General features: G+C 43.1%; 1 protein-coding gene across 1 annotated transcript in view; it reads right to left on the bottom strand.

Annotated features, from left to right (window-relative positions):
• LOC310860480 (paralemmin-1-like) overlaps nt 1-12,500 on the bottom strand; it is a 46,750-nt gene that overhangs the window by 33,622 nt on the left and 628 nt on the right. The window lies entirely within an intron of this gene.

Genomic DNA, 12,500 nt, shown 5'->3' with positions numbered 1-12,500 from the left:
AACTAAGCTATGATGACTAAAAGTAAGACTAAATATATTGACAATTTCGTCAAACCAGACTAAAATGTTAGGAAGGGACTAGTGGACAAGAGATCCAGTAAAAGGCATTTTACACTCGGTTGCATGCTGAAAATAGCCGATCTACAAGCTCGCAGTGAGCTCGGCTATTTTCAGCATGTGTAAAATCAGTCATTATGACGGCATCAAGGCCCCCGCCAAAATACATTTTAGTCAACTGTAGATTTAGTCGACTAAAATCTTATGATAGTCTATAGTTTTAGTCGACTGAATAGGCTAACACTAAAACATTGACTAAATGAAAACTATTCAAAAGACTCAAACTAAAATCCAAATGTGCTGCCAAAAACAACACCGGCTGACACACTTTTTCAACCCAATGTCGGCCAATTTTACTGCAAGTTACTGCACTTTGTAGGGCAACATCACAAACAGCTCACACACTGCTGCTGGGAGCCTCTAGCGCAGCACTTTACACTTCCTTTGGGAAGCACAAATGTATGGGGGACACATTTGACAGGCGCGTTGCGATTGGTGTGGGGGTAATATAATTAGTAGTGGCCCTTAAGCGTCTCGTTTCACACAAATTACCTTACTACACTTTTAAAGGACAGCTAGTGACTACCTTACGGTGGGTAAATTCACATCTGAGTGGACAACAATGACATGCAGATAGTTCCATATAGTTCCACAAGGACCCATTCTAGGGCCTCTACTGTTCAACATGCTGTAGATCTACATGCTCCCACTGGCTCTGACATTATGGAAAACAAACCAGATGTCTTAGCATAATTATGCAGACAACACAGACATTTACATAACCGAGAGGACTCACGTCTCAGCAGGAAAATCATGTAATACAACAAAGTGGATCATAGCACTCTTAACCCATTCTGACCCGAGATCAGATTCATACGAGGTTTCCGCCGGACACACACTGGTCAGACGAACCCATTCTGACCTGAGATCAGATTCTAGAAATGTCAGTCGTTCTTCGATTTTTCAAAAAATAGCAGACCTACAAGCTCGTATCGCGCCACTCGGTGGCGCGATATGAGCTTGTAGATCTGCTATTTTTCAATAGCTAAAGCATAACATGATGCCAACACCAAAATGGGTGCCCGTTCAGAATGGGTTAAACCTTTACACTGCATGTCAAAGACATTTATTCCCCCGAAATATTACTGTTGGTTTATAAAGCCTTGAATGGGGCCAACATTCCTTTCTGATCTTGTGCGATATCATGAACCATCCAGAAAGGTCTGCTTTCTGTCTCCAACTACAACTAAACGTTGGGGAAGCAGCGTTAAAGTTTTCACATTCTTATATTCCATAAAACATCAAACATATCTGGAACGAACTCCCAGAATATGACAGCCTGGCCTTGAGCAGAACACAAGCTCATAGCGTGGCACCTGTGCTGTGCTGTGCTATGCTATTTTTTTTTTAATATCGTGAAAATGTGGCGGAAATCTTTGAATATATATTCTTTCAGAGCGAATGATTTTAACTCAAATCTTTGTTTCCGCGGGGGTCCCTGACTCCCTGGAACAACACATTTTCAGATGGGGGTCAGTGGCCAATTACATATATTTTCTGGGTGTTTCTGACATGGAAACATGGGTTTTTCAGAAAGGCATTCAGAAGGCATTTGTAAAATCGACGCCAGGCGTAAATGGGTTAAAGCGCAGCTTTACACCTCAGTACTGATTAGCTGCACCTGGCATACAGGGAACTGCTCCATGGATTAGTCTATAGCCAAGACATCACCAGAAACATATTTCCGGGTAGATACTACCAGCAGAGTGGCATTGGCGTGCAGTATCATTGCAGTATCATTATTCATTAACCTTATCTCTGGAAGAACAGGACAAAACTGATAGAGTTAGAAATATATTAATTTTGTTCTAAATATCCACAGGTTGACAAATTAGACATCGCTAATATTCAAGTTATGTGATCCAGCCGCGAATAACAGAAATGCCGCCAACAGCGACGCTCACATAACGTATACTAACAGCTGTCCCATTACAGAGAAGCATTTAAGCATGCTTTAAAGAATAAAGCCAAGTCACGTGATCTATGAATTTATGGTCTGCTTTTCTTTGGCCTTAAGACCTTGAAATGTTATATCCCAAAACATAAACATCCATCGTTTGTAGGCAACTAGGCATACGTGTATTAAAATGAGCCTTATATGCGCCTCATTTACCAACGCATTTAGACCTGAGACCGATTCTACAAAATGTCTTCTAAATCCTGACAGTTTTCTGAAAAACCCATGTTTCTATGTCAGTGGTTCTCAACCTTTTTCATGTCAAGGCCCCCAAAAATTATCCGCGGACCCCCATCTGAAAATATGTAGTTCCAGGGGACCCCCCCCCCCCCCCCAGAAGCAAAGATTTGAGTTCAAAACATTCACTCTGAAAGAATACATATTCAAAGATTCGTAAATTTTACCCGTATGGGTCCATTTGGTTTAATTTTACGCTCTCAAGAGTTAAAAAACTCTATAAGGGTCCATTTGGTTACCAACTCTCCATAATTTAGCTCCATGGGGACCACCTGGAAGGAGGCCCCGGAAACGAACTGGTTGAAAAAAACAAAAAAAACACTGGTGTAAAATGTCTTCTAGTGTTGCAGGGTATCTGGGGGGGGGGGGGGGGGGGGGGGGGAGACGACCGGAGGGGGACTGGAATGGGGGGGGGGGGGGGGGGGGACTGGGGGGGGGGGGGGTCACATTTCTGAAAACAAACGTGTCTTTTCATGTGCCTGGTGTCCTGAAGCCCTGATGACCGTCACATGATCGTTCCCATGCAAGCAAACAAACAACACATCTGTTCCGTTTTTCTTCTGACCCCCCTAAATATTATAGTCACAGTTCACAAACATCCCTCATATTTCTAGTCGTGAAGTGTGAAGCAGCCTGCATGGTTTTGTTGCACTTTGAGCTATACAGTCATATACTGTGTAATATCTATAGGCTATTATGTATACAGTGGTTTGAGACACGAGGGGGCAGTGGTAATTTTGTCAGTGTTTTACATATTATGTAAACTGTAAGCTTTCATAATGATGTATTGTTCATTTAAATTGGAAAATATATGGAGATATGACCGTTTGAAACTGCATGGTTGGACCATCAAAGAACATGGTCTGAGAAAAGGCCCTGTGAAGATTCGGAACATTTTAACACCTTGAGCTGGCCAGAGGTGGGTGTGACGATGGGAGCGACAATAGGTATACTTAACTCCACCCATAATAACTCTATATCTAATCACCCTAACCACCCCCACACGTTTTAGCTGTCAAGTGTCTAGTTATGGTTTAGTTATATCTACGCCGCTGCATTGTCTGTATGGAAGCATTACCAAAGGTGTTACCAATGATACTAATGCAATCTCTGTTCCATTCTGGTTAAACAGAGTCAGGGTGTTGATATTATAGGATCGCTGTCATTATTCCCGACACTAGTTGGTCCCATTACTAACTGCACGCGAAGCCACGTTGTCGGACTAATAATGTGCCTAGAGATGGAGCCGAAAAAATCTGATAACAAGCTTATTGAGTACCCGTTATCAATAAGCATGGGGCTTATCAAGCCTGTTATCGAGCATAGCGGCCCATGACGTCATGTTTAAACAATCAAGACAAGAGGCGATCAAGAAATAGATGTAATCATCCATGCTGGCACAAACATGTCGGTCTAAAAGTGTATCGATACATATTAGCCAAAAAAATTCCATCTGTTAGAAAAGTTCTGTATCTGAAGGCCCTAGTAAAAGGTACTGGTTCAGTTCAGAATGTATTGTCTCCCGTCTTTCCACTAAATATTATAAAATGCTCGATAGTGGGAAGTATCGCCGAAGGAAATGACGTTGATGATTTACAAATCAGTTTACATTCTCCGCAAATGAAACAAGTGTTGCGATTGGTCGGGGAAAATATCGTATCCGGGGGAAATACATCTGACGGATATTCCGGAGGATACAACCGCCGATAGCTTTTCAGCCTTAGGTTGTGACCAGGCTTTTCTTTTCGCAGATAAGTAAGCCTGGGACAGAGGCTAATACTCTATAGGATCGCTGAACAAGCTGAAAAAAGGGGTTTTATAATATGTACCCCGTGGTTTTGATTCTAAAGTCGTGTATACACAACCGTCATTAGCAAAATTAGTGTTAACTAGAGTGGTGCACGTTGGGCACTGGCCTACTTGGAACGATGCAAGTTGGAAATGCATCTGTCCCTTTTATACCCATATATGGAGTTATTTGTCAGGCATGCCCAAATATGGAGTCTATGCAGATGTCAGAGTGATGTCAGAACAGGCCCACTCCATATAGATATAGGGGTGATCAGGTCCAGAGACCGGGCAGCGGCTTTTGTGCTGGTTCTGGACAACCGGCTATCCGACGGACTCGACACCGGGCACTGCACTCCCTGTGGTGGAACGCGTGTGTCAAATTTGAAGTCGGTGGGGCGAACGGTTCTCCTGTTCATTACAGCCGTACAGTTGGACGTACAGACAGACAGAGACATGGTGCAGCCATTAATATATATATATATATATATATATATATATATATATATATATATATATATATATATATATTTATATATGTCTCCTGTAGAAGAAGCGCTGCATGGTCACCACTACGGAGATTAAAATAGGGTGCATTTTGCATCCCAAAACGCAGTTTATAGTTAAGGGACTACTGTTATATAGTTAACAGTACTACTGTAGCCTACTGTTTTTTTATTCTCTAGTTTATTTTGCTAGCTTTAGTTATAATAGTAATTTCTTCTTATGTTTTCTACATGAATATAACCACATTATAACCATATAAAATGAAATGGGAGTTCAATGCTGCAATTTGTAAAAATGGCAAAATATGACTCCTATAACGTCGTTGAAGTGGGACTCATAGAATGTCCCTGGGACTCATTCTAAAAGACCATCCCTGCATCCCGGGGACTCATTACATTGAAAACCTATTTACATCACTGCACTACAACATGACCTCATGTTTCCCTGGATCACATGATCTTAGGCCAGTGATGTTAAAACTTAAATGTTCCTAGGTCAGCGATATTACAATGTAGTCATTCATGTCTTTTATCACCCAAACTTTTTCATGGAAAGGACCCGCAAATTGACACTAATTATCCCACGGACCCCCATTAGAGAATATATGCCAAGGTCAGGACCCCCATTAAGAGAAGATATTTACGGCTCTAGCAGTGATTCTCAACCATTTTCATTTGACCGGAATTACGGTCCCCCCCATTTCCATCTCTGGGACCCCAATGTATGTATTGTAAAAATCCAAGTTAATTTAACTCTGAGAGCATACAAATGGAGTATCTGGTTCCATCTGTACACTCTGTGAGTTACAGACCCATGAGGGTCCATTTGGTTCCAACAATGTACTATCAAAATAATAATAAAAATATAATAATCTGTACATAATTGAAACTATAGGATACCAGGTAAACAGATGAACCTGACATCCGTCTAAATCATCTAAATGACATTTTAACGCATGCCACGGTCGTTGGTCGTCAAGGCTATGGGTCAACTGCTACGGGCTGAGGTGGAGCTTTAGTCTTCAGATTACCATGGCTGACATTACTGTCAACCAATAGTAACGGAGTATTCAATGGTCAAATCACTGACATAATGGGTGACATGTCAAAGCAACTGTAGACTGATTTTGTGTGTGTGTGTGTGTGTGTGTGTGTGTGTGTGTGTGTGTGTGTGTGTGTGTGTGTGTGTGTGTGTGTGCGTGCGTGTGTGCGTCCGTGCGTGCGTGTGTTGGCAGTGTAACTGTGCTGAGGTTGTGTTTCTACAAAGCTCAGAGTCTTCATTCAAAAGGACCCAAAACAAAAACAGTGTTGGGTCGTCCAAAAGAATGCCTGCAGTAACCATGGAGACCAGGCTCCGCCAGCTAGAGAATCCTGGGGTAACGGGTGCATCTGTGTGTGCGTGTGTGTGCGTGTGTGTTGTCAATGCTAAAGAAAACCAGGAAATAAATCTGCCTTCTTGCTGAGATTCTGGACTCGAACCAACTAAACACTGACGCCTTCAGTCTCCCTTTAACACCAGCGGTCCACTATATGTCTGTCTGTGGCTCACTCTCTGATGCACTTTAGAGTTGGTCTCAACATATTCTTTGAATGGAAGGATTATTTGTGGCTCACTCTCTGATGCACTTTAGAGTTGGTCTCAACATATTCTTTGAATGGAAGGATTATTTGAAAGGTATAAGTGCATTTATAGATGAAAGAACAACTGTACTTTCATCTACAAATGCACTTACCTTTCAAATATCTGGGTGTGGTCATTCAGTATGTGGGCGTGGTCCGTCAGTATGTGGGTGTGGTCAGTCAGTATGTGGGTGTGGTCAGTCAGCATGTGGGTGTGTTCAGTGCCGCAGTCATGAATGCGGGACGTGGCCCAAACTGTTTAGATCTAATATCACACAGCTGCATATACATCTAGTGCAATTTACTCAGACAAGTACTAGATAGTTTAAACATGTCTATCTAATGCAACATTCCTACTCCGCTACACCTCAGAGGGAAATATTGTATTTACACTGCAGCGGTCAAAGCATGTCAAATATTTGAAAGCAATCAGTGAAGAGATACACTGGATATTTGAACCATTGTTTTGAACTCGAGCATAGTTATGATCGTTAATGTCAGATACTTGTGACTTATTGAAACTGGTGTTGTGTTTATAGCAGACTCCTCACTCAAATGTGCACTTGCAGTTTGGGCAACTCCAAAGCAAACTCCAGATGCCCCCAAATGTGATTTACCTGCTGCCATAGTGTCAACCCCTTACCCCTTTTGTCGGATCGGTGGTTAGCCCATTCTGACCTGAGATCAGATTCATACGAGGTTTCCACTGGACACACACTGGTCTGATTAACCCCATTCTGACCTGAGATCAGATTCTAAAAAATGTCAGTCGTTCTTCGATTTTTCAAAAAAATAGCAGACCTACAAGCTCGTAGCGTGCCACTCGGTGGCGCGCTATAGCTTGTAGATCTGCTATTTTTCAATAGCTAAAGCATAACATGATGCTAACACCAAAATGGGTTCCCGTTCAGGTTTAGACTGGCATATTCGCTGATACCGACATGAACCGATATGACAGAAATAAGTGATACAGACACTTTTCCGATACCGATACAGTATCGGGACAGTTCTAATCATAACTATCCTAAACAAACATCAAAGTCCATAGACGCCACAGCACATGACGCCACCAAAATGTGAAATATGTCAGAATAATAAAATCACACATCATAATAATGACATAATGACCCTGGGAGCCAAGAATTCTCTGTCTGGATGTGCTCATTGGCTGAATTTGGAAGGAAAATGAGCGACGGGCCAAAGCATGTCAGATATTTTAAACCAATCAGTGAAGAGATAAACAGAATATTTAGTATGGGGGACAGGCCGGCCATTGTTAGGAGCTCTAACCTAGTTATGATCGTTAAAGTTGAAATATGTGTGACTTATTGAAACTCAATGTTGCCCGAGCTTTCTCATAGATGCAGGGCTAAAACATGCACGCACACGCTCGCACACGCACGCGCACGCACACACACGCGCGCACACACACACACACACACACACACACACACACACACACACACACACACACACACACACACACACACACAAACAAAAGTTTGAATGAATCCAGAATCCTTTATGGAGTCGGTATAGATAGCCTATAGGGCACTCGAGTCAGTGGTGTACCTGTGCACCTCCGCAGAGTTAGATTTTGTAGTTCAGTTAGTCTAAGAACTACAGCAGGGTAAACAAAGAGACACATTGCTGTTTCTTGGAGTGGCTGCACGCCTCAAAAATGCAAAAAGCTGACCTCATAGTACAGTGGATGTCAACCCTTAAGGACCACCTGCAGTTGCCCTTGAGGGGGTTCCAGGTGGTCCCCAGCTAAATGGAGAGTTGGCAACCAAATATGCCCTTGTAGATATTTACCTCTTGAGAGCGTAAGGGTCCATATGGTTTCATTTTACCCCCTCAAGAGTTCAATTGTTAAATATCTGGATTACTAATTTACAAGAAGTCTACACATGTAGTTTTTTTTATCGTTTGTCTCTCCTAATGCTACCAAACATCAACACAGCATGGAAATGTGGACAAAATCGTATCCAACGACAACATCAACATCATTATTCTATTAGTCTTGGGACTGAGACGCTAAATGTCATCGAATGGTGGTCCGTGGCTCAAATGCCGAATAAATAATGTACCTTGATATGAAAAAGGTTGGAAACCACTGTCATAGTAAGTACACAGCGGCGTACACAACACAACACAGCTACAGTTAATTACATCAATAATGGGTGTGTGTTAGATTTGAGGTGTGTCTTGCACACACTGGCACATGCACTTAAGCATGCACACGCATTAATGTGATTAGCCGCAGCTGTGTTTCTTACTATCCTTCACAGTTCACGTTTGTAGAGCGTCGCATTCCCACCCCCGACGAGGGCACCAGAAGATAATTTCCCATTCATTTTTCCCATAGACGTTTCAGAAAGACTTTTATGCCTCGGACAAAGCCAACTCGGCTCCTGACAAATCATGACAATAAACACAATTGTTTGTACCGAACAAATAATTAAAAAGAAGGAAAAAAAGGGCAGGGTACAACACTTTTTTTTCTAATTATTTGTTCGGCCCCCCAAATTATTGTCATGATTTGTTAGGAACCGAGTTGGCTTTGTCCGAGGCTGAAAGGTCTTTAAATAAATACTTTCTGAAACGTCAATGGGGGAAATTAATGGGAGATTCTCTTCCGGTGCTCTCGTCGTTATGAAAGGGGGCAGGACTGCGACACTATCAGGTGCAACGGTTCTATGACTGGCAGAAACAGTAGCCTATCATTGAAAAGATCAGCAGATCATTCCGTCCTTTTAGGATCTCTTGTATATTGAAAAGACCCAGAAGGCAGATACAAACACGGACGTTTCAGCCTACTACAGCCTTACTCAGTGTGATGTATTGTATCACACTGAGGAAGGCCGTGGAAGCAAAGGTGATCTTTATAAAGACAAATTGCTTATTATCGTGCCATCCTTTTACCCGTACTTTCTGCCAGGTGAAGCCTGGCCTATTTTCGCTCGGGTTGGCTCTGACGACCTAGTCATGATTGGCTGCCCAGAGTCTGAACCCATACTCTGAAACGTTGCCAAAGCCAATGGGAGTGCCTCCTAAGCCCTGAAAGGCTGCAACAAGCGCTAATGTTATGAGCTAACTGGAGCTATACACTACAAAACACAGTGATTGAACCCAACTAAAGAACGTCCAAAACGAACGCAAACAATGGCCGGGAGGTTGCCTGTCAAATGTGTTCTGTGAGTGAGTTAGCATATTGGTCAGAGTAACAAATGAAAACTATGTTGAAAAGTAAAACGTCTTGGACAATGGACATATTTATGAGGTAATCCACCCACCCAACATATTCCACCCCAATTTTAATTGGGATCTCCCAGGGGCCTGTTCTTGGCCCACTCCTAAAAGATTTTAAGGAAGACATCTGATCTAACACCATGGGCTATATCTTGCGCAACCCCTCACCCCTAATTTATTTATTGTCTCCACCAGGCCGAAGGCATGTGGGGAGAGTATGTTTTGCACTCCGTCCGTCCGCGTGTCCGTCCGTCCGCGTGTCCGTCCGTGTGTCCGTGAACAGCTAATCTCGGCCCACCGTTAACCCGGTCGATGCCATATTTTGCACACACACTCCCTGGATGCCAACGATGAACCTCTGCCCCAACTTTCCAGAACGGCCTGTTATAGCGCCACCAGGAGGCCGCTTTGTGCAAAACAAGTTTTTGCACACTACACCTACAGATTTTGTCCAAACATCACGCAAATTGGTACACAGTCTCTCTAGAGCCATTCAACGAAACGGGTCTTTCAGATTTATCAGACTCCATCCTGATTGGTTAAGATTGGCTTCCAAAGTTCACAGGAGTGCTCAGTTTCAAACAAAATGCTGCAAATCATGAACACATCGCTGTGATTTCCGTGAAATTGTGCATAACTGGCCGAAAAGTGTTTTTTACCTCTAACTGCACGGATCTGTGGATAACCTGGTGGAGACCTGTGCCCGGAAGGGCACTTTTTCTAGTTTTTACTATTTTGAAAAAAACCTTTACGTGGCGATGCAGATCATCGGACGGCTATAGTTGAACTAATTTATTTAAAAATGTATTTTCAAAATTGTAAAATAAATAAATAAAGGGTAATTGTAGAGCAGTGGTTTTCAACCAGCGGTCTTGGGCCTTGAGAGGGTTCCAGGTGGTCCCCATGCAGCTAAATGATGGACAGTTGGTAACCAAATGGACCCTTATCTTTCACTCTTTGAGAGCGTAAAATTAAACCAAATGGACCCTTCCGGGTACACTTGGTTTCATTTTACGCTCTCAACTTCAAGAGTTAAATTATTGTTAAATATCTGCATTACTGAAGTCTACACTGTTAGAGCGTGTAGAAGAATTGCTATTTTGAGCGTAGGTGCCAGTTATCTCTCCTTTATGGTATACCAACAGCAATACAGAATAGAATTGTGGACAAAGTTCTTTCGTTTTGTGTCTGAGAGGCTAAGATGTCATCACGTGCTGGTCCGTGGTAACCTGACTCCGCCAGCGGGTGGCAGCAGTGAGTCCCCTCCTCCTGCTCCCATCTCGTCTCTCTCGGGCAGAGACGATGTACCCCAAACACAATCTGATCGGAGAGATATGCGGGATCGACGCGAGACTGGTGACGTATTGTAGCTGTATAGCCACAGCGCAATGCAAAACACAAGCTAACAAGACTATATACAACTCGAAATGATCATGGAGATATCCGAATTTTGTCCCGCTGCTTCGGTACATCGTTTCTGCTTGAGAGAGACCAGATCAAGGTAGGAGGAGGGAACTTGTTTATATAGTCCGTGGGTGGCTCAAAAGCAGAATGAATAATGGGCCTTGAATGTTGCTCTGGAGACGGACGTCTGGAACACTCTGGTGGAGCTGTTGCCCAACTACGATAAGCGGTCGAAGATGGATGGATGGATGGATGGATGGATGGATGGATGGATGAAAAACACTGCTCTAGGCTATCCCAACTTGTCAGGTTACTAATGTAACCGTGGCTCATTGAACTCCTCTCCTTTCATTGACGACAAAAAAAGGAGAGATGTTTGATAAGCCAGAGTCTGACCTGAGTCCCATCTATTAATAACCAAAAATAAAAAATAAATATATATATATATATTATATATATATTCCAGAGCTTATAGCCCTGGTGAAGACCGCTAATAGGTCGAAACATGTTGGTTTAATGAAGTTTTACCTCCTTTTTTAACTATAGCCTATTTTGTGTGTCCGGATTTTTTCGACCTTTAGGTCACCTGGTAAGCAGAAGGTCACTAACCTGACGAGGTGCCCCTGCAGGGCAAGACACTTGACCCCCCACGCCCCCCCCCCCCCCCCCCCCTGTGCATCCATCATCAGGTGGGTGAACCTGAACTTTCCCCGTAGTGGAATTATTATACGGCCTACAAGCTCTCAGCATATGCCACATTGCTCATGTGTGAACTTGTAGATCGGCTATTTTCACGGGAATATTGGCCTATTGTGACTGAAAAGGATGACTGAAAAGGATGCGCGTGCACGCACGCACACACACACACACACACACACACACACACACACACACACTCAAACACATGGGAGCTATATAATTCCCATCCGGGTGTAGGCCTACCGCCTATATTATCTGCGTTCAAGTGCACGTCATAATGGTTTTAGACAAATATGTTGAATCACTCTTCATTCATATTTCATTTGAATCACTCAAACATGAATTGAAACAGCCAGGCCTGGCTGGCTGGCTGGCTATAATAGTTTTGCGCAGCCCTCCATCATGATGCGTCTCTCGTGCACTGCACGGACACGCGCGCACGGCTGGCTGGCAGCCAGGCATGGTGGCGCGCGCGCCAGACGACATTGATCTCTCATGAGAGCGAGAGAGAGAGAACGAAGAGAGAGAGAGAGAGAGAGAGAGAGAGGAGTAGAGTAGAGTAGCCTACGGATCGATAATGTTAATTATAAAGCATTGTGCTCCATATGCATGGGCGATCACAATGCACGATAGGATAGAAATCCTATATACAATCATATCTTGCACGTTAGCAGCCTATTATTATATGTTTCTATTAGATTTGTGTTGTTTTTTTTATTACCTTTATTTATGCTTTTATTTACAATTAGGCCTAGCTATAGACTGCAGTCTGTCGTCAGCGCGTGTGTCAGCGTTTTAGGAGAGCCTTACCCTGGCCTGGGGTGGAACATTCGCCCAATAGAATAGTTGATCTACAAGCTCACAACGCCTCGTGAGCTTGCCGATCATATATTAAATTATTGTTTGGGGCGGGAGTAAAA

The sequence above is a fragment of the Protomyctophum parallelum genome, assembly GCF_964188405.1.
Source record: "Protomyctophum parallelum genome assembly, chromosome: 6".
Lineage (NCBI taxonomy): Eukaryota > Metazoa > Chordata > Actinopteri > Myctophiformes > Myctophidae > Protomyctophum > Protomyctophum parallelum.
This window is presented reverse-complemented; position numbering and strand designations above follow the sequence as displayed.